This window comes from Chrysemys picta, chromosome 1, assembly GCF_011386835.1.
Source record: "Chrysemys picta bellii isolate R12L10 chromosome 1, ASM1138683v2, whole genome shotgun sequence".
Taxonomy (NCBI): Eukaryota; Metazoa; Chordata; order Testudines; family Emydidae; genus Chrysemys; species Chrysemys picta.
In genome coordinates, this window is record NC_088791.1 from 311,155,852 (window position 1) to 311,175,151 (window position 19,300).

The following is a 19,300-nucleotide window of genomic DNA, read 5'->3' on the forward strand; positions in this document are numbered from 1 at the left end:
AATATTTTAATTTTAGTTTTAACAAAAGACAAATGATGTTAAACCAATAAGGTAAAGTTCTAAAATGCTAGGCTCAATTATTGTATGACAGAAAGATTAGTTGTTTTCTTGTGAAAGCAACTAGCTCCTTTATGCCAAGGTGAATGCTCAAAGCTAGTACAGTCATTTTTATACTAGTTTGTTTATATAGTGGCTGTATACAATTTCTTTATAATCATTTGTTTAATTTTTCTTGTGTATTTTCATTAAGTTAGTCAAATGACTTTGAATGAAACAGGATATTAGATTTGTTGTTTTTAGAAGTTGAATGTTTTGACATCTTGACTGATTTTAAATTTCTCAGTATTTTTATTATGATAAGCCTTTAGGTCTTCTAATCGGCACAACATATTCCATTGTAATTAAGAATGGCAGACTGATGAAAAGTACAGAGAGGCTTCTCAGGCCGCTAAACAGTGAAAAACAAGTCGACCTCCCACTTCCCTTTCAAGAGGTATTTTTAGAGGATAGTCCTGCTACTGATTTATTTATTGTGAATCTGGCATAAGTCTCAAAATTTTGTGAGGAAATCTGATCCTAATCCTTGCAGTATGTGTTTAAAGAAGAGGCAAGAGACTCCTATCTCCATATTTTCCTGGGGCTGAACTGAGCTCTACAGCTGGTAGTAGGGTGACCAGATGTCCCAATTTTTATAGGGACAGTCCTGGTTTTTGGGTCTTTTTCATATATAGGCTCCTACTACCCCCTTCCCCCTGTCCTGATTTTTCACACTTGCTGTCTGGTCACCTTAGCTGGTAGGGAAGTGCAGAGAGTGGGTGGAGACATAGCAGAGATGGCTGGTTGGTTGTGCAGGAAGTGAGTATGTGACACCATAATTATTGTGTTAGTTGCTGCTACTCCCATTTTAAACACCACTTAGGACCTAAGATAGATGCTGTTTAACACCTTTGGACACAGGTTAGTTGGTCAGGATTTGACCCTAAGTGGTTGTCTGCAGGGGTAGAGATGTATGTAGAGGAAACTGCTCTATGGTTATTTTGGGCACCATTCTTCACCACTAATAGTTGCATTTTTGTTATAAAAATCTGCTGAAACACTTAGCTCGTTTATGCCAAATTACTGTGCAAAAATGGTACAGATTGCACTAAGGATTTTTAAAAAGTATATAGAACAATCAAACTCATAACAGTTGTTGTCACAGTGAGCACTTTGCTTGCATGTTGCAGTCAGTTTCCCCACTTGTTATCTGTCTTATTCCCCTAGTTATCTAAACTGAGTTTCCAGGATCCCTCTTTTACACATCCCTACATCATTGGTACCAGTAATATATCATGTCCACAGGCTAGTGCATATATATGTATGTGTGTTTGTAGGTACATATATTAATATGTGCAATATATATGCATGTATAAACAACAAACTGGCAACCATTTTTTAAACAAATAAGTACATCAGTGTCCACTCAAATCCTTGTTTATAGTCTGTCTTTGAAGGAATGCAAATAGGGATTGACATGCTTCATTTTACTGTTCTTGCTCCATTTATTGGCCTGTTTTGCTTGTGTTCTGCAGTTTGAATGAACTGTGGTATCATGTCTCTGTTTCAGCTGCAGCTTGGACATGCTGTGCATTAGTACTAGTCGTGATAACCTATTTGTTTGTTTACATCACCAATGTGTCCTTCAAATGAACTTTGCTGGTTATTGGCAGCATCAAGATTGTAAAATAGCCAAGTTTTAAAAAGGTGCATTCTGAGCTCATAATTAGTGTGTTGCTATCCTAAACTTGCTCACATTATTCTACAGGAAAATATTAAAAAGGGATTATTCGTTTATTTTATTTCCACATTTCAGTAATGAATGAGAAGTTGGAAAACTTTGTTGCCTGGCCTTCTCTATTGTTTTTGTTCATTTATTCTGTAATGTCGTATCAGGGAGGTCATCTAACCTATGGCTGGAACTTTGAAAGCAGAATGACATTACTATCAAATATAACTAATGTTGATTATGCCTCTGGTTCAGATTGCAGACACCAGCCTTAATTCCCCAGCCTTTTGAGTAGAAGAATAGGTGTTACTAAGCCATATTTTAACATCAACAACACTGTTTTACTTAACCACTAAATTATTTGAAGATCCATATCAGGTGGCCATGCCTCTATTTTAAAAAACATCAAAATCGGTTTTAAGGCTCTAATCCAGTATTCCCACTGAAATCACCTGTTGAAAACTGAGCACATGCTTTTCTGGATTGGAGGCTGAAGCCTTTTGTGCTAATGACTACTGGAGAAACTAAGTGGAGTTGCAGAAAGGATGAAAATTGCAAAACGAGTCAATTTAAAAACTAAACAAATTTTATTTCTTCTCAGTTCTGTAGAGCTCCTCCATCCAAGGATACTGTTCTGATAGCACAGAATCTGAATTATGTGCTACATACTTATCTGCTTAAGGTTTCCAAAAGGTATCTATTAGGTTTACTATAGTCATTTCTTTGGCACTCGTCAGCATGGTATTTAAGTGTCTTCATTTAAGTATGCATTTCAAATACAGTACTGCACTCTGAATATACTAGGTGCTGTACATAATATCATCGAAGTCCTGAGGGAACATTGGGTAAGTTGCTTTACTAAACTGATACTTCTGCTGTCCAACTTCTACTGTTGGGGGGGAAAAAATGAGGCTTCCATTTTTTGTTGGCATCACTTCACAGACACGAGAAATAGGTGGAAAGCACCTTCTGGTTTTTCATAAGCTAAAAATACCCTGTCCAATATGGGTTAATAAATTATGAACTGCTGCTCTTTTATTGGACCAACTTATGTTGGTGAAAGAGACAAGCTTTTGAGCTTACACAAAACTCTTCAGGTCTGGGAAATATATTCAGAGTATCACAGCTAAATAAAAGTTATTAATCCATGGGCTTCTTGTATATTGTTGTCTGTAGGGTTCTGTTGTTGAAGCTGATTGTGGTGACCAGGAAGTTAATGTTAGTGTGGGAGTGTTCTAGAGAGAGTTTAATGGATGGGTGGTGGTTGTTGAAGTTATGGTTGAAATCTATGAGGGAGTTTAAGTTGTCTGTCCGGAGGATGAAAATATCATCCATGTATCTCAGGTATGTCGTTGGTTTTGTGGTGCATATTTGTTCAGAAATTCTTCTTCAAGGTGGCCCATGAAGAGGTCAGCATATTGGGTAGCCTTTCTAGTACCCATGGGTGTTCCCATGGTTTGGAAAAAATGTTTGGTGTTGAATGTAAAATGATATGTTTGGGTGGATATGTGAGGGTTTTCCATTAAGTTGTAAACATTTGAGACAGGCAGCTATGCCATCGTTGTGAGGGATGTTGGTGTATAGGAAGGTGAAAACCATTGTAGCAAGAATGGTGTTCTGAGGGAGGTTGTTAATGTTGCAGAATTTCTGGAGCAAGTGTGTTGTTTCCTGGAGGAAGCTGGCCCATTGTGTGGCAAGTGGTTTGTGGATGGTTTCAAAGAGTCCTGATATTCCTTCAATAAAAGTGCCTTGGCCTGATATGATGGGTCTGCCTGGGTTCTCTTCTTCATGTATCTTGAAGTATATTGAAGGTCCCTGGGCTGGTTTTGTGGGGCATGGGGTTGTAGAGTTTCTCTTGGAGCTGTTTGTGGAAGGATTTGATGATATCCTTAAATTCCCGAGCAAATTGTGGTGTGGGGTCTTCTTTGAATTCTTTATAGTAGGTGATGTTGGAGAGTTGTCAGTTGGCCTCGTTAACATAGTCATCACTGTTGAGGACTATGATGGTCCCCCCTTTGTCTGTTGGTTTGATCACTTTGGTGGTTGGATTTCAGGGAATGTATAACTATCCTCTTGGTGGTGGAGAGATTGTGGTGGATGTGATGTTTGCTACGGATTTCACAGTTTTTTGTCCTGAAGCATCAATGTAATGATCCAGAGTTTAGTTTCTCCACTGTGATTCTTTTTTTTCTTATGACTGTCGGTGGGGCCTTGGTAATTGTGGGTGATGGTGTCACTATTGTGAAAGAATTCTCTGAGGTGGAGTCGGCAGAAGAATTTTTCTAGTTCTCCATGTTAGTATGGTATTAGGTGCTATGGTGAGGCAGAAGTTGAGTCTCTTGGAAAGCACCGATAATTGAGCTCCAGGTAGGGGTAGTCTTGATAAATTGATGATGTGTGGGTGTCGTGCGGTGGTTGTTTTTTTTCTTTTCCTCCCTATGACTGGAGAGGTGTTAATGGACCACTTCACTTCAAATGGTCCCTTGAAATAAATTAACTACTTATGCTCAATGATCTGTTTGACCTTGTGTTTAGCTGAGGGCTTATCTTCATGTACAGTGCTGCAGCAGCGCAGCTGCACTGGTGCAGCGCTTTAGTGAAGACGGTGCTACGCCCACAGGAGAGCTTCTCCAGTTGGCGTAGTTAATCCATCTCCCCAGGAGGCTGTAGCTATGTTCACGGCAGAAGCTCTCCCTTCGACATAGTGCTGTCTACACTGGGGGTTAGGTTGGTATAACTACATCGCTCAGGGGTGTGGATTTTTCGTACCCCTGAGCAACGTAGTTATACCAATACAAGTTTGTAGTATAAACTTGCCCTGTGACATTGACTACATTTCCCAGACCTAAAGAAGAGCTCTGTGCAGCTTGAAAGCTTGCCTCTCTCATCAACAGAAGTTGGTCCAGTAAAAGATATTACCTCACCCACCTTGTCTCTCTGATATCCTGGGACTAACAGGACTACAACACTGCATACAACTATGAACTGCTGGTGTCAGTTGAGCTTTGAAGTCAGGCTTAAAAGGCACAGCAATGGATTGGCAGAAGGGGAAAAAATCCTGTATTACTTTAATGCCCTGTGATATTATAAAGTAAATGGGCCAGGAGAAATTCAACCACAAGTGGAGAAAGGCTATTTCCTTGCATTGACCACAATAAAGGTGTTTATTTTAGCTGTATTCTCTGTCATAGAAATGTCTGGGCATTCCATTCTATGCATAGATCTGTTTATAAAATTAGTGAGAGGTTTGTATATCTGTTGAGCGATTTCTGGTTGTTTAAGTTAGATTTGCCCGGGGGCTAGTCTGGCTTATGCAGCCAACTTTTCAGAAAATGCGTTAGTTTGTTTTATTCATGAACTGTGGTATGTGCAATTATGCTAGTGCTGCTCTTTTTTCCCCCTCTAGTCTTCTTCTGCTTTTCAGCCTTGCAAACTGTAGCCACTTACCAGCTTAGTGACTCGTTATGGATATGTTAGTGCTGATATCATGTACTTTGCATGTAGGAGGCAAATGATGTGATTTTCCCCCACCTTCCATAATCTGCACAAACATTTTAACATACAAAGACAGTGATTTGGAAAATGGTGATATAAATACATGAGAAAAGCAGGGTATAGACTCGGCTTTTAAAAGCCTTCAACTCTCTCCTTGAGGGAGGCAGCCATGCAGCCAGACAGTATCTTGTGGCTGAGTAGTTATCTTAATAACCAGGCAGGCAGGAATTGAGATCCATTATTGTACCCAGTAGTGGGAGTTAGCAATGGAAACTAATTAGGAAAATTGGGGGAGAGAGAATACATTTGAGGTCAAATTCACTGTCAGTTTTTATTGCTCTAGGATTTTAATTTTCGTAATCATATAGAGACTCAAAGACATCAGGCTAATGAGTAGTTGCAAAAGGAGCTGTGTCCAATAATCAGGTAAAACTCAAGAAGTGTTGTTAAATAGAGAGAAATCCTTTCTTTTGTTACTCTCTTTTTGTGGAACAGCTGTACCCTTTCAAAGCATTAGTTAGCTACTCAATAATATGTATAGGAAAGTAGTAGTACAAATTTGAAATGAAATATACAGCTCTCTACCTCAAGAAGTTTCTTCTCAGTCTGAAACCATTGTCTAAATGTCTAGGTTGGACATTAGGAAAAAGTTCCTAACTGTCAGGGTGGTTAAACACTGGAATAAATTGCCTAGGGAGGTTGTGGAATCTCCATCTCTGGAGATATTTAAGAGATATTTAAGAGTAGATAAATGTCTATCAGGGATGGTCTAGACATTATTTGGTCCTGCCATGCAGGCAGGGGACTGGACTCGATGACCTCTCGAGGTCCCTTCCAGTCCTATATGAATCTATGAAATTACATGAGCAAGAGTATAGTTATTGAATTCCAGCTGCTAATTGAGTCTCCAGGTTTAAATGTACACTGGATTGGATAATTCGAATAGTTAAGTTACCATTTCTTTGAGAAAGTAATAGTAATAGATTTGAGCTGTGAACTGTGGATGGGTTGGTTTTTGGTTGGGCTTTTTTGTTTATCTCATTCGTGCTTTTGTACCTCAGTGTTCTGTAGCTCCTGTACTTCTATTGCAAGATGACAATATAGATTTCAACATTTGTTTGGGTAGAGAAGGGGGCCAATGGGCCTCTGAAAGCAAAGACCTCTAACAGTTCAAAAGTTATCTCTGCAAAGAATTTAGAGTTCTATCGCAGGAGAATACAGCAAAATAAAAATAGTAACATATACATGGATACAAAGACATTATTATGAGTTGTTTTGTTGCCTTTATTGCTTTAGCTTTAACATTAGTGATCAAATTTAGGAAAAGGCCACCCATTGACTGAAAGATTTTTTCAGGTTTATGCCATAGATTTCTATCTCATTTGACTAAAACATCAGGAGGATGAACCCCATTTTCATCTTTCACCAATTCGTATTACTGAATTAATCATATCAAAGAAAGAGAAATGAATGGTTTGCTTTGTTTAAATTCCATTTGAAATCTACTATGGTTTTGTAAGAAATCTGATATGCAAAAGTAGAATAATTCATTGATTCTTCTGAGAAAACAAACAAAAATTGGTTCTGTTTTCTTATAGAAATCAAATTTTGTTTGTTTTCTCAGAAGTATCAGACACTTACGTACATGAATGCTTACCTTTAATAGATCACCTTGGGTTTGGTACAGGTTTGTTTTACTTTGCATAACTAACAAAAATAAAAAGGTCTCTAACTGGGCAAAGAAGAAGGTGCCTTTTTGCACTACTACTAGGTGACAAGTAATGTATTAGTTTCACTGTCACAAAGAATCTCAATAGGCACATGGAAAAGATACTTGGGACATATAACTAAGTTAAAGTAGGTTCTCCTTCAGTAAGAATGGCACCCCAGAAATGCATGCTCTTAAATGTTGTTTTTGGAAAAGAATATCTGTTTGCCTCTACGATCAGAGTACCTACTGAATTTTGGGTACAGTGCCTTTTGGTTGTAGCTTAATTGTTTTTACAGCTGATGTGTAACAACTCAAATATTTGTTTTACAGGGAAGGGAAGAAACCACAAAACACACTAACTAATGACTTTTCATTATATCAGGATAGCTTTATTCTGATACCTGATTCCTTTGCATTCATTAGAGTTTTTTCTATAAATTGTATAAAAGCCTGTTTGAGAATTGAGCTTTGCTGGGGCTCTGGCTTGAATTTCACAATGTTCCCTAGCTTCAGGCCTAGCCAGGCCAAACAGAAGCTAAGCTACTGTGATTCATTTGCTCTGCTAGGGTAGAGTGCTTTAGTCAGCAAAAAACTGGTGTAACTTTGTAAGAATTGAGGGGGCTCTCACAATTGGAGAGGGCAAAAAGGACAAGACGGGCCAGGTCCTGCAAGATATCCCACTACCACAGTACTTCGGGGGTAGTAGGGTTACCATAATCCAGCAAGCAAAAAAGAGGACAGGAGGAGCCCCGCCCCTGTCCTGCCCTAGCCCCGCCCCTGCCCCTCCCACTCCCTCCCTCAGAACCCCCAACCCTCCCCCCGCTCCCTGTCCCCTGATTGCCCCCTCCTGGGACCCCTGCCCCTAACTGCCCCCCAGGACACCACCCCCTACCTAAGCCTCCCTGCCTCTTGTCCCCTGACTTCCCCCTCCTGAGACCCTCCCCCCATCCTAACTGGCCCCCTAGGACTCTACCCCCTACCTGTACCCTGACTACCCCAACCCTTATCCACACCCCTACCCCCAGACAGACCCCTGGGACTCCCACGCCCCATCCAACCACTCTCCACCCCCTGACAGCCCCCCCCCAAAACTCCCGACCCATCTAAACCCCTCTGCTCCCTGTCCCCTGACTGCTCCTATCCCTCTCCCCACCCCTGCCACCTGACAGCCCCCCCCAGAACTCCCAACCCCCCCCCCGCTCCTTGTCCCCTGACTGCCCCCTCCTGGGACCCCTGCTCCTAACTGCCCTCCAGAACCCCACCCCCTACCTAAGCCTCCCTGTTCCTTGTCTCCTAACTGCCCTCTCCTAAACCCCCCCCCCCAAATGCCCCCCAGGACCCTACCCCCTACCTGTACCCTGACTGCCTAAAACCTTATCCACCCCCCCCAGAAAGCCACCCCGAACTCCCGGCCCCCCCCGTCTCTTGACTGCCCCCTCCAAAACCTCCCTGCCCCTTCTCCGACCCCCTAGCCCCTTTGTTGTTGGCCTTTCTTCGCCTAATGTCTCGGTGAACTTGCTCAGGAACTGCATGAGCCGCTCATCGGACGCTGGGCAGCAGTGGAGGAGGAGCTCCAGACTGCCGGAGCCGATCTGCAATGCAGGGAGGGAGGGAAGGAGTGATTTCTGCTGCAGGGGGGAGGAGGAGGACGTGCTCTCTCTGGCTGAGTGTCGGAGCCCCATGTAAGTGGCACCATCCGGCCAGCTGCACTGTTAGCCGCGCGTGCTCTGCATGGGGGGGGGGGAAGTCCGGACATTTACAAATTCCCCCCGGACACTATTTTTAGCTTAAAAAGCCGGACATGTCCGGGGGAATCCGGACGAATGGTAACCCTAGGGGGTAGGCTTGAGATCTTTTGGGATTTAGCATGTGATTTGGAGCCACAAGGTCTTGCAGGATTTGAGCGTGACTGGACCTTCAGAAAGACAAAAATACAGATCTGCATTTCTAAGTGTGCTCTCTCTTTCTGGCAGATTGGCCCCTTATTTTCCTCTTTGAGAAGGAATTTCTCAAATCTTAGAGTGGGATCACCTTTCTGCCTTAGCTAAAAGCTGATTTACAGCTTCAAGCTTCCTTGCCCACCGGCCAGGGAAGGAATTCATTTTCTTCACACACACAGGAATTTAGAAGAACAAACTGGCATTTTAATCCTGCTCGGAAATTACAAAAGTGTCCCAGGAAATTTCCAGAGGCTTCTTAGCCTGTTGGAGTTGATGTTGTCATAAAATATGATCAAACAATACTTCAGCCTTCTAAAAAGAGGGCATATTCTGCAGACCTACATAAGGCCTCAGTTGTGCTTTTTAACCACAACCCTGCCTCAGGAGTGTCACATAGGAAATCAGGGAGACCAAAGGCCTTCTGAAGCTTCCCCACAGTACAGGGGAAATAAATGTGTGCTGCTGCACTGCTTGTCAAATTCTCTTCTCTGTGCAGCCAGCCAGCTTTGCTAGCCAATTCATTGGGGTGAAGCCACCTACTCTCTGTCCTTCCTTCCTCTTTTTGGGGGCTCCACGCTACCTTGGTGAAGTAGTGAGGGAGTACCATCTTCCTAATCTTAAAACAGACAGTTTTCCTCACCAGAGCTTTGGGACTGGTATAATCTGTTTAGAAGAATGTGAAATTAGAGAGCCACGCCCTTATCCCCACTGTGCCGTTGCTAACCTCTCCTCCCGGAAGAGAGAATCTGCCAGGTTTTCTGTGGCTCAAATGCCCTGGAATATTCCTGACTACCTTTTCATTTCCTGCGTTTTTTCATGAGGAAAGAATATACTGTAAACTCTTATAATCAAGCAATGCTATATACCTCACTAACGTGTACTGCAGATATATTGCTGTGAGGGTGTCAGCATTTCGTCACATGCCTCCCAGTGAAGTTGTTGCCAGCACAGAGTGCCCAAGGCAAAGCAACAGCGGGTCCGTTGCCCGGTGTGCTTCGCGTCAATAAACACACCAGGGGGAGAAGCAAACAAAGTTTATTTGGGATCCCAAAGCGGTGCAAGGAGACAGGCACATCTCAGATCAAGCACGTTAACAGGAACAGTTTTTCTTCTTTTATACATTTTGCAGTTAAGCCTCACCCCCCCCCTTTCCCCTCTAGCCCTCCCCCCCATTCCTCCCTCTACCCCTCCCATCCCTGGTAATAGTTAAGTCATTCTTGGCAGCTATAAGCCTAGCTTGTTAGTAACCTCTTTAAACTGTTATCTTGTCCTTTTTCCCTTCATCCAGAAACATGCAGGCCTCATTATTACTGCTTGAGCAGGGGGTTGCACACAGATAACTGGTTGCTTACATATTCCAATTGCACCTGGCTTTTGAGGTTGATTAGAGTTTAAACATGGAAGGATAGCGTTTGGTTCACTTAGGCCTAGTGCAGGAAGCTTCATTGACATTTAGTGGCCTTCCACCCTCCCGAGTTACCTAGGGTGAGGCCTAGTGACGTCAACAACTCCCTCCTTTGAGAATACTCAACAAGCTTTTGGCTGAGTTTTCTCATATTCTGTGGACAAGATATGATTAAGTGCTATGAAGCTGGGGTTTTCAATGAGAGGGTATGCCGGGATTTTTGAGGAACGGGGGGCACAAAGCTTACGGAGGAGCATTTTAAAACAAGCAATTAGGAGGAGGGTGACCAGGCACAATACCACACCGGTGAGGAGGAGACGCACAAGGCCACCCCCCAGTCCTCCTAGGTTGGGCAACCAACTTCAAAGGGAATTGAAAACTGTGGGTTTCCTTTCCTGGGCCTTCCACTGCTTGAAAGCCTGTTTGGCCGACAGGATGTGCTTGTTAATGTCCTGTGAGTTTTCCGGGACCTAAGTACAACATTCATTCCCAATAAAGGCACACACCCCGCCCTGGGAGGCTAAAACATAATTTAAGGCCTGTCTGTTTTTCAGGGACAGCAACCGGAGCTGGTATAGCTCTGAGTTAAGGCTCTTCTCTATGGCCAAGGTTTCATTGGCGAATGTGGTGAGAAACACAGAGAGCCTGCGATAAAATTGGGTTAGTCGTCCCACCCCATGGGATGGGAGGAGGATTATACCCAACCTGTCTCCTTCCTTAATGGGCTCTGAGGTGGCATACAAAGATTAACGCTGCCTGGGGCGGCCAGGGGTTGTCCCTTAATGCATACTGGGATTTAATGGTACAGTTTTGTCACAAGGGGGTACCCGAGGTATTTCTTCCCCTACTGAACCATCCCCAACAGATATTTGACCAATTTTGGGGGACCATCCTCCAGGGTAACCCTGCTGCGTGGTGCAGGATTTGGGAGCATACTTAGCAGTTAGGTTAAACTCTTGGGCAAAGCAAACCTTCAAGGACTCATATGTGTTGTTTCTAAGTTAGTAGGGATCCCTTTCCATCCCACATGTGCCTGGGGGGAACGGGAGGTAACGAAAGGAGTGTCCCTATGGCAAAGAGTACCACTGTGGCAGACCCTGGACCTGAACTCATGCTGGGCAGGTGACCCTAGGGCCTAACAATTACAATTTTTTAAATACTTACAAAATATCAATTACTAATAGTAGGCAGATTAAAAACAAAAGGACCAGGCCACCAGGTTAGGCCGGCCCTGTGAGAGTAAACACAACCAACGCTTAGAGTTTTCACGGGGAGTGCGCTGCGACTGTCCAAAGAGACCACAGGGCATTCCCAGCAGATCTTATTGTTTTTTTGAATAACAGTTTAAGTCCCAGGTCATCGCTGGTAGTCCTTTTCCGTAGGCTGGACGGTCCACCGTTCAGGAGCGGGCACTGCCTTCAGACAGGAGTGATGAATCCAGTTCTTGTGTCCCTTGACCTTTGCTGCTGTGTGGGAGACCAGCAGGACGGTGTGGGGTCCCTTCCACTTCTCTTGGAGAGGCTAGTCCTTCCAGGTCCGAACGAGAATGGAATCGCCTGGCTGCAAGGAGTGGACGGGGCATCCAGTGGGAGAGGCTGCAAATCTCTGCTATACCTGTGGAGAGAACAGAGAACAGCAGACAGAGAGCACATATACTGAGATAAAAAGCCACACCCCATTTCCCACTTCCCTGCCAGAACCGGTGTACCGTTCATAGGCCATGCCCTTCCAAACATAATCTCGAAGGGACTGAGCCCTAACCTGCCCTTTGGGAGAGCGCGAATGCGGAGCAAAACAAGGGGTAAGGCATCAGGCCACTTAAGGGAAGCCTCTTGGCAGACCTTTGAGAGGTGCCGCTTAAGTGTCTGATTTGTGCGTTCCACTACTCCACTGGCCTGCAGTCGCCATGGAGTGTGGAGCTTCCAGGGGATTTGCAGGGCATCCGATATCTTCTGGTCGAGGGTTGTTCTTTTGGCAGACTAGACATTCAGCCTGTACCTGGGAGGCCAGGGGTCTAACAGCCTCCCTGCCAGCGTATAATTCTTTGTTTCTTCACCAGGGTCAGTTCTTAATGTCTTTTGTAGTCAGGAATTCCTGGACTTTGTGGTTTCAGTGAAGCAAGTGTTCCTTCTTCTCTTTTCCTGAAACAGTGTGGTTCAGCATCATACAGGGGAGAGGTTACTAGCACATCACCCTGTCTTTAAATAGGCTTATCATCAGTCGGAGAATCCTCCCGAGGTGGAGGGGTCTTTTTACAGTGAGAAGCCTGGGTCCAGGTGGGCAGTCCTTGGTACTTCACAGCGGTGTTGGTGGTTAACAGGACTTGGAAAGGGCCTTTCCAGTGTGGAGCCAAAGAAGTTTTTCGTTGATGGACTTTACGTAGACTCAGTCTCCTTGTTTCAATGAATGGCAGGGCTGCTAGGGTCTTTGGGTAGCACTTCTTTTATCTGTGAGAAAAGAAACCTAACACATTTCATTAATGCCTGACAGTGTTTTGCAGATCTCATAGTTGCTTGGGCCCATTCAGGCCCCCCCTTTTCTTGGCTGTCGGCCAAGTCTTAGCTCTGGGCAGTGTCCTTGGATGGTGCCAGCATCTTATCTTTGGACTGAGCTTGCTAGCTATATTTTTTCCCTCAGTTAACTCGTTCTGTTCTTTTTCCTTCTCTCCTTCTTGGCTTCTTTTAACTTACAAAGGAAACTTCCACTCTTCACTCATACACCTTTTCCCAACAGTGAACACATACACATTGCCATTATGAACTTTTCCAGTAAAATAACTTCTATACAGAGCTTTGGAGCAACAAACCAGGACGAGCACACCCACTTCTGAGGAGTCCAACAAAGTTCAGGAGGCTCACAGTGGCTTTAAGGCAAGGGATGAGACCCACAGCAGCCATTAACAAGTCATCCACATATTGCAGGAGGAGGACCCTGTCCTCATTGTCCCACTCCTCCAAGTCTCTGGCCAGGGCCTGGCCGAAAAGGGTGGGGGAATTTTTAAATCCCTGGGCCAACACTGTCCAGCAAAGCTGCTTTTTAACCCTCCTTTTGTCTTCCCACTTGCTCCACTCTGGGGCTTGCATGTCTGAGGGCTTAATTGCAAGGGTCATTATCCAGGCATTCTCTGCAGGTAAGGTGAGGGTTATTTCATCTTGGGTGAAATGCAGGGTGGCTCCTAAGCGACAAAGCAGGTCCCGTCCTAGTAGAAGCGTTGGACAATCAGGGAGGTAAACCAGTTTGTGAGATAGAGTTCTGTTTCCCAAAGCACATTCCGCTGGGGCATATACTGGGCATTTGATTCCTTTCCCTGAGGCACCCACCACAGTGAGGGACTCTGACACAGGCAGCTGCAGAGGTTGGTTTACGGCTGTTCGTGCAGCTCCAGAGTCTATTAAAAAGTCTATGTCCGAATCTCCCACCCGCATGTTTACTCGGGGTTCCAGGGGCAGGATAGTCCGTCTCCCCTGACACTCCTATTCTTGATCCTTCGCTGTCATTATAGGGGTAGCTTCCCTTTCGGGGCACTCATTTCTCCAATGTCCCTCCTTTCGGCATCTGGCACACTGGTTGCAACCCAGACGCCTTTCCTGTGAGCCAGGGCGCCCACGTCCTCTTATTCCCTGGCCCCTTCCACCTTCCTGGAATTTTCCCCTGCCACCGGCCTGTACTGCTGTGACCATCATTTTCGCCTGCCTCTTTTCCTTTTCTTAAGACACAACCTGATTATGCTCCACCTCAGACAGCAGGGTCTGCATAAGGACATTACAATCATCCCAGTCAGGGTTACAGCTAGCCAGGCAGCCTTCAAAGACCGAGATAAACTTGATTGGGTTCGTAGAGAATTCCCCTGCCTGTGCCTTAAAGGCTGCTAGGTCCACCGGGTTAAAAGGCACATGGGTGTAAACCTGCATAGTAGTGGCCTGATTCCTATCTGAGCCATGTCTGGACACCACGGTCTCAGTGACCAACGGATAAAATTCCACCGAGGGGGCAATCTCTGGGACCTGAGACACCTTGTCTTTATATGGTGGGGGTGTGATAGCCGAAGGGGACACCGGACCTGCCATTACAGCTGTGGGGGGGTTCTGGGAACTAACAGTAGCTACTACCGAACCTGTCGGAGTCAAATTACACTTTTGCAAAATATCTAACCTATCTCTTAACAACATAAACAACTGTACATACATATGTTCATTCCATTTACCCATTTGCTGACAAAACAGAAGTAATTGAAGGATTGTATTATAATTAAGTGATCCTTCCGGTGGCCACCTTTCCTGGTCCTCTAGCTGATATTGAGGCCAGTCTACTGTACAGAACCTTTTCAGTTTACTTTTAACCAACGGATCCGATCCAAACACTTTCCAGTTCACCAGAATGCATTCCAAGGGTGTACACCTTACCCTGCCTGCCATACTCTGTCCCTGCCCCGTAGGGAGACACTGGGCGTCCCCAGGTCATAACAGGTAGACACTGGGCGTCCCCAGGTCAAGACAGATAAAGTCCCCACTGGACTTTTCCTACCTTATCCAAGGGTCCGGTTCTGCACCGTCGCCCTATCCACGGGACCGGTTCCCCACCGTCGCCCGCAGCTGCTTCTCCACTACTCGAGTGCGTTGCACCGTTGTGCCCTCTGGGGTCAACCAAACCACGTCTCCGCCGAGGCCCCCGGTAAAGTCACCGGTGCGCGCTGGGCGTCGGTCGTCGCCGCAATCTGTCGACCTCCGAGAGGGGTCCGGGCAAGGCTAAATTTCAGCCTCGTGCCCCACGTTGGGCGCCAAAACTGTTGCCAGCACAGAGTGCCCAAGGCAAAGCAACAGCGGGTCCGTTGCCCGGTGTGCTTCGCGTCAATAAACACACCAGGGGGAGAAGCAAACAAAGTTTATTTGGGATCCCAAAGCGGTGCAAGGAGACAGGCACATCTCAGATCAAGCACGTTAACAGGAACAGTTTTTCTTCTTTTATACATTTTGCAGTTAAGCCTCACCCCCCCCCCCCCTTTCCCCTCTAGCCCTCCCCCCCATTCCTCCCTCTACCCCTCCCATCCCTGGTAATAGTTAAGTCATTCTTGGCAGCTATAAGCCTAGCTTGTTAGCAACCTCTTTAAACTGTTATCTTGTCCTTTTTCCCTTCATCCAGAAACATGCAGGCCTCATTATTACTGCTTGAGCAGGGGGTTGCACACAGATAACTGGTTGCTTACATATTCCAATTGCACCTGGCTTTTGAGGTTGATTAGAGTTTAAACATGGAAGGATAGCGTTTGGTTCACTTAGGCCTAGTGCAGGAAGCTTCATTGACATTTAGTGGCCTTCCACCCTCCCGAGTTACCTAGGGTGAGGCCTAGTGACGTCAACAAAGTGAAAGGCACATTATAAAATGGATTTTTGAACCTGACATACTACAGCCCGGGCAGCATACTACAGTCGCAAATCCAACGTGTCATGTTTCAGGCTTTTCACTTTGCTGTGAGACATGCACAGTGTTCCAAATGGGTCAGCCTCTACCCCACATCTTGTATGGTTAATTTTCATTTATTTGTGTTCTCCCAATTGTGGTGGTGTGAAACAGTTGAATAAAATGAAGAATTGTGCTAATGTATTTTGGCAACTTGTGATGAATTATCTTGGGGTTATTTGTTATAAATAAAAACTATTCTTCATGTTATATTTCTCAAAACCATAGGTGGAAGACTACCTGTGTCGAAGAGTGTAATCCATTCATTATTTTACGAACTTGTGGTACTCCAAAAATAACACAAATCCATGTGATGTCTGGGAGTTCTGGATTTTGCATTTTTTTGAAGGAACAGTAAAAATCACATGTAGGCACACTGTTACCTGTTGAATATATTTTGGAGGCTGCTCATGTATGTTGTTTATTCGAGCAAGTACAAGCTCTTGGCATGTGACCCAAATGTTCTAGTTTCAGGCAGGATTAGGGAAATAATTGGGGTGTAGGGCTAAAACTTTCCATTTTTAACCCCCACCCCACCCTTTTCATGCAAACAACCGTACAGTAAATGCAGGCCATGCCACAATGGACCTTTTGGAGGGTAGCAGAATGCCAATACATCTACTGATTGGAGGCTGCTGGTAGCTTCTCAGACACATACAATGAGTGGTATTGGAACACAGGCATTTTTGTTAATTTCTAGGAAGAAATATTTACAGCTAGAGGTGAAATGCATCAGAAGACGATTCATCCAGGCCCCTTACTGGACTTCTGGCGCTTTCCCAATGAAAACTTCAGCATTATGTACACATGTAATGTTGTTTCTTGTTGCTGGGTGGTACAAAATTGTCCTTTTAAGAAATATTGATCAGTGGAAAGGAAAGTTAATTTCTTTAACTGATTATTTTAAAAAGTGATTAATTTGAATATATGCATAAGTACATATTTTATTGAATACATTTAATAGCTAACTATTTGTCAATTGTAGACAACTGGTAGTAAACCACAATAAGAGCTGTCTTCAGAGGATAAACTTTAAAAGTCTCTAAGAATAAGTATTTTGCTGTTAACTTCAGTGGGAGCAGCACAGGGCTCATAAAACATGGAATATGAATAATGTACAATAAAACCTGCCAAGAGCGACCATTCATGGGAGTTAGCAAAAGTCGTCACTTGTAAGGGGTGGACTCTCTTGAAAGGTTTGCACACCCGAAAGCGGGATGTTCCGGGGCCTCTGCAAATAGTCACTTGTAACAGGTGGTTTCTCTTCAGAGGTGGTCTCTAAAGCAGGTTTTACTGCACAAGAAAAAGGTGCTGTGGTAAATTGTGCAGGTAGTAATTCAGACTGGATGGTAGGTGGATATAATGGGTCAGCTTGGCGGGGGAGTTAAGCCAGGGATGAATCTGGAGCATTCTTGTTTTTTTCTTTTTGTCCATTGTGGTTAATTCTTTACTATTTATAACAAGACACGTAAGCCTAAAAATGTGAAATACCGGTAATGGTGCTGCTACATTTAGATAGTTTTGATCTCTTCTGGATGATAGATTCATGCTAATCCATTAGTACCTTTTGATAGTTGAGAGGACAACTGCTTAGTGTAACGCATCAGAACTACACAAAAATATCAGTTTCTTTTATTAAAGGTGGACAACAATTCCTCACTTCAAGGGTTAAGACACTGACCCAAATTCTTCTCACAGTAATCCAGAGTAACTCCACTGGAATGAATGGAAATTTTGCAGATATAGCCAGGTGTAAAGTAGAATTTGGCCTATAATATATAACAATATGGGCCAATTCTGCCCTGATAGACTCATATACAATTATCGTCTAAATGAGTGGAATTTGTATGTAGCAGGTCAAGATGGTAGGTTGTGAGGCCAAATACTTCAAAATACTTAGGCCAAAATTTCAAAACTTGTGTAATTTGTGAGACACCGAAATCCATGTTTAGATACTTAAACTAGGGGTTGCGCACTTAATAGCTTCTGTAGGCTGAACTCATTGCATACACAAGAGCTCCTTGAAGTCCTCCAATTCCCCTCACAAGCTCCCTGTGTAGCGTCCTCACATCCTCTTCTTCAGGGACTTCCACCAACCCTCACCTCTCCCTCATGCAGGGACTCTGTGTGCCCCCAATTCCATCACTTGACTAAGGACACATATCCTTCATATCCCGGTCTTCCCTTCTTGCCCAGGCCAAGGGATCTGTGTCTCCCATTTCACCTTTCCAGTTTTCTGAATTTCACCAAAATCAATAGGGGTCTGCCCACTGATGCCTGGAACATCCTGAAATTTTGGAAGGGATTAAGAAGTTATTGTGTTACAGACAAACAGAAATGCCAACAAGTTGAGTAGAGGAACTTGCTTCAGTTGTCCAATAATGTCCTGATTTTCAAAGGTGATGAACACTTTCAGCTTCCACAGACTTCAGAGGGAGATGAAGGCATTCAACACAACACAGGTCTAGATCTTATAAACATAGCCAGAATCTAGGAATTGGGGTCTTGAGTCTTGGATTTAAGATTTTTTTGAATAAATTATTCTAACTGAATTAACTTCTTGAGTACCTGAATTTGCAGTTGTTCTCACCCTTTGACTAAGCAATTTTAATGTGTCAAAATTAAATTCAGGACACCCCAAGGGCATACTGTGTGACTTCTTAAGGCCAAATGAATGCTGCCTTGCAAATGTCCACAGAGAGACAAGGTAGGTGAGGTAATCTCTTTTATTAGGCCAATTTCTGTTAGTGGAAGGGATGAGCTTTCAAACTTCACATAGCGCTTCATCAGGTCTGGGGAAGGTAAACAGTGTGTCCAAGCTAAATATAAGGTGGGACAAATTGTTAAGCATAAGGGGTTCACCCATGCTGTAGGAGACCACTTAAAGTGAAGTGGGCTGTTAAGGGTTAGCAGGCAGTAGGGTGTATTACAAGTTGTTGTAATAAGCCATAAAATCAGTATCCTTGTTTAAATCCATGATTTTTAGTGTCCAGCAGAGTTATAAATTGAAGTTCCCAGGATTGTCTTTTGAAGGTGTTGTGAGGCTTCCTTTGAGGATGAGGACTGAGAAGTCAGTTATGGACCGATCGCTTTGTGAAAAGTGTTCACCCATAGGTAATGGTGTGTTTTTGCCTTTTATCAATTTTATGTGTGAGTTCATTTGAAAGTACAGTGATTAGATTCCCCTAGGTACTTGTTGTTGAGGCATTTGATACTGGCTGAGGTATCCCACATGTTGTGATAAGCATGTGTAGGACTCATGGTCCTTGAAAGGTGTGTATCAGGGCCAAATTGTGGGCAATCAGACCTAGTGGTCAGAGCTGGAGTCCTCAGTCAGGAGTCAGCTGGGTTGGCATACTGGAAGGTCAAAAGCAAGAGACAAACTGGAGATCAGAACCACAAGTCAGTAACCAGCGTCAGCTCGTGTCAGGATAGCAGGAGGTCAGAGGCAGGAGACAAAGCAGAGATCAGAACCACAAGTTAGAGGTGTGGAGCCAAGCCAGGTCGGGCTTCCGGGAAGTCAGGCC

At 44.2% G+C, this 19,300-nt stretch overlaps 1 protein-coding gene and 1 long non-coding RNA gene across 7 annotated transcripts in view; one reads left to right on the forward strand and one right to left on the reverse strand.

The window, feature by feature from the left end:
• ATP8A2 (ATPase phospholipid transporting 8A2) overlaps positions 1-19,300 on the forward strand; it is a 631,188-nt gene that overhangs the window by 225,178 nt on the left and 386,710 nt on the right. The window lies entirely within an intron of this gene.
• Positions 9,931-15,309, reverse strand: LOC135980901 (uncharacterized). Its single transcript, XR_010597828.1, has 2 exons — positions 14,841-15,309; positions 9,931-11,930 (listed from the first exon to the last, which is right to left on the reverse strand). It is a non-coding gene; the product is annotated as an uncharacterized LOC135980901 (long non-coding RNA).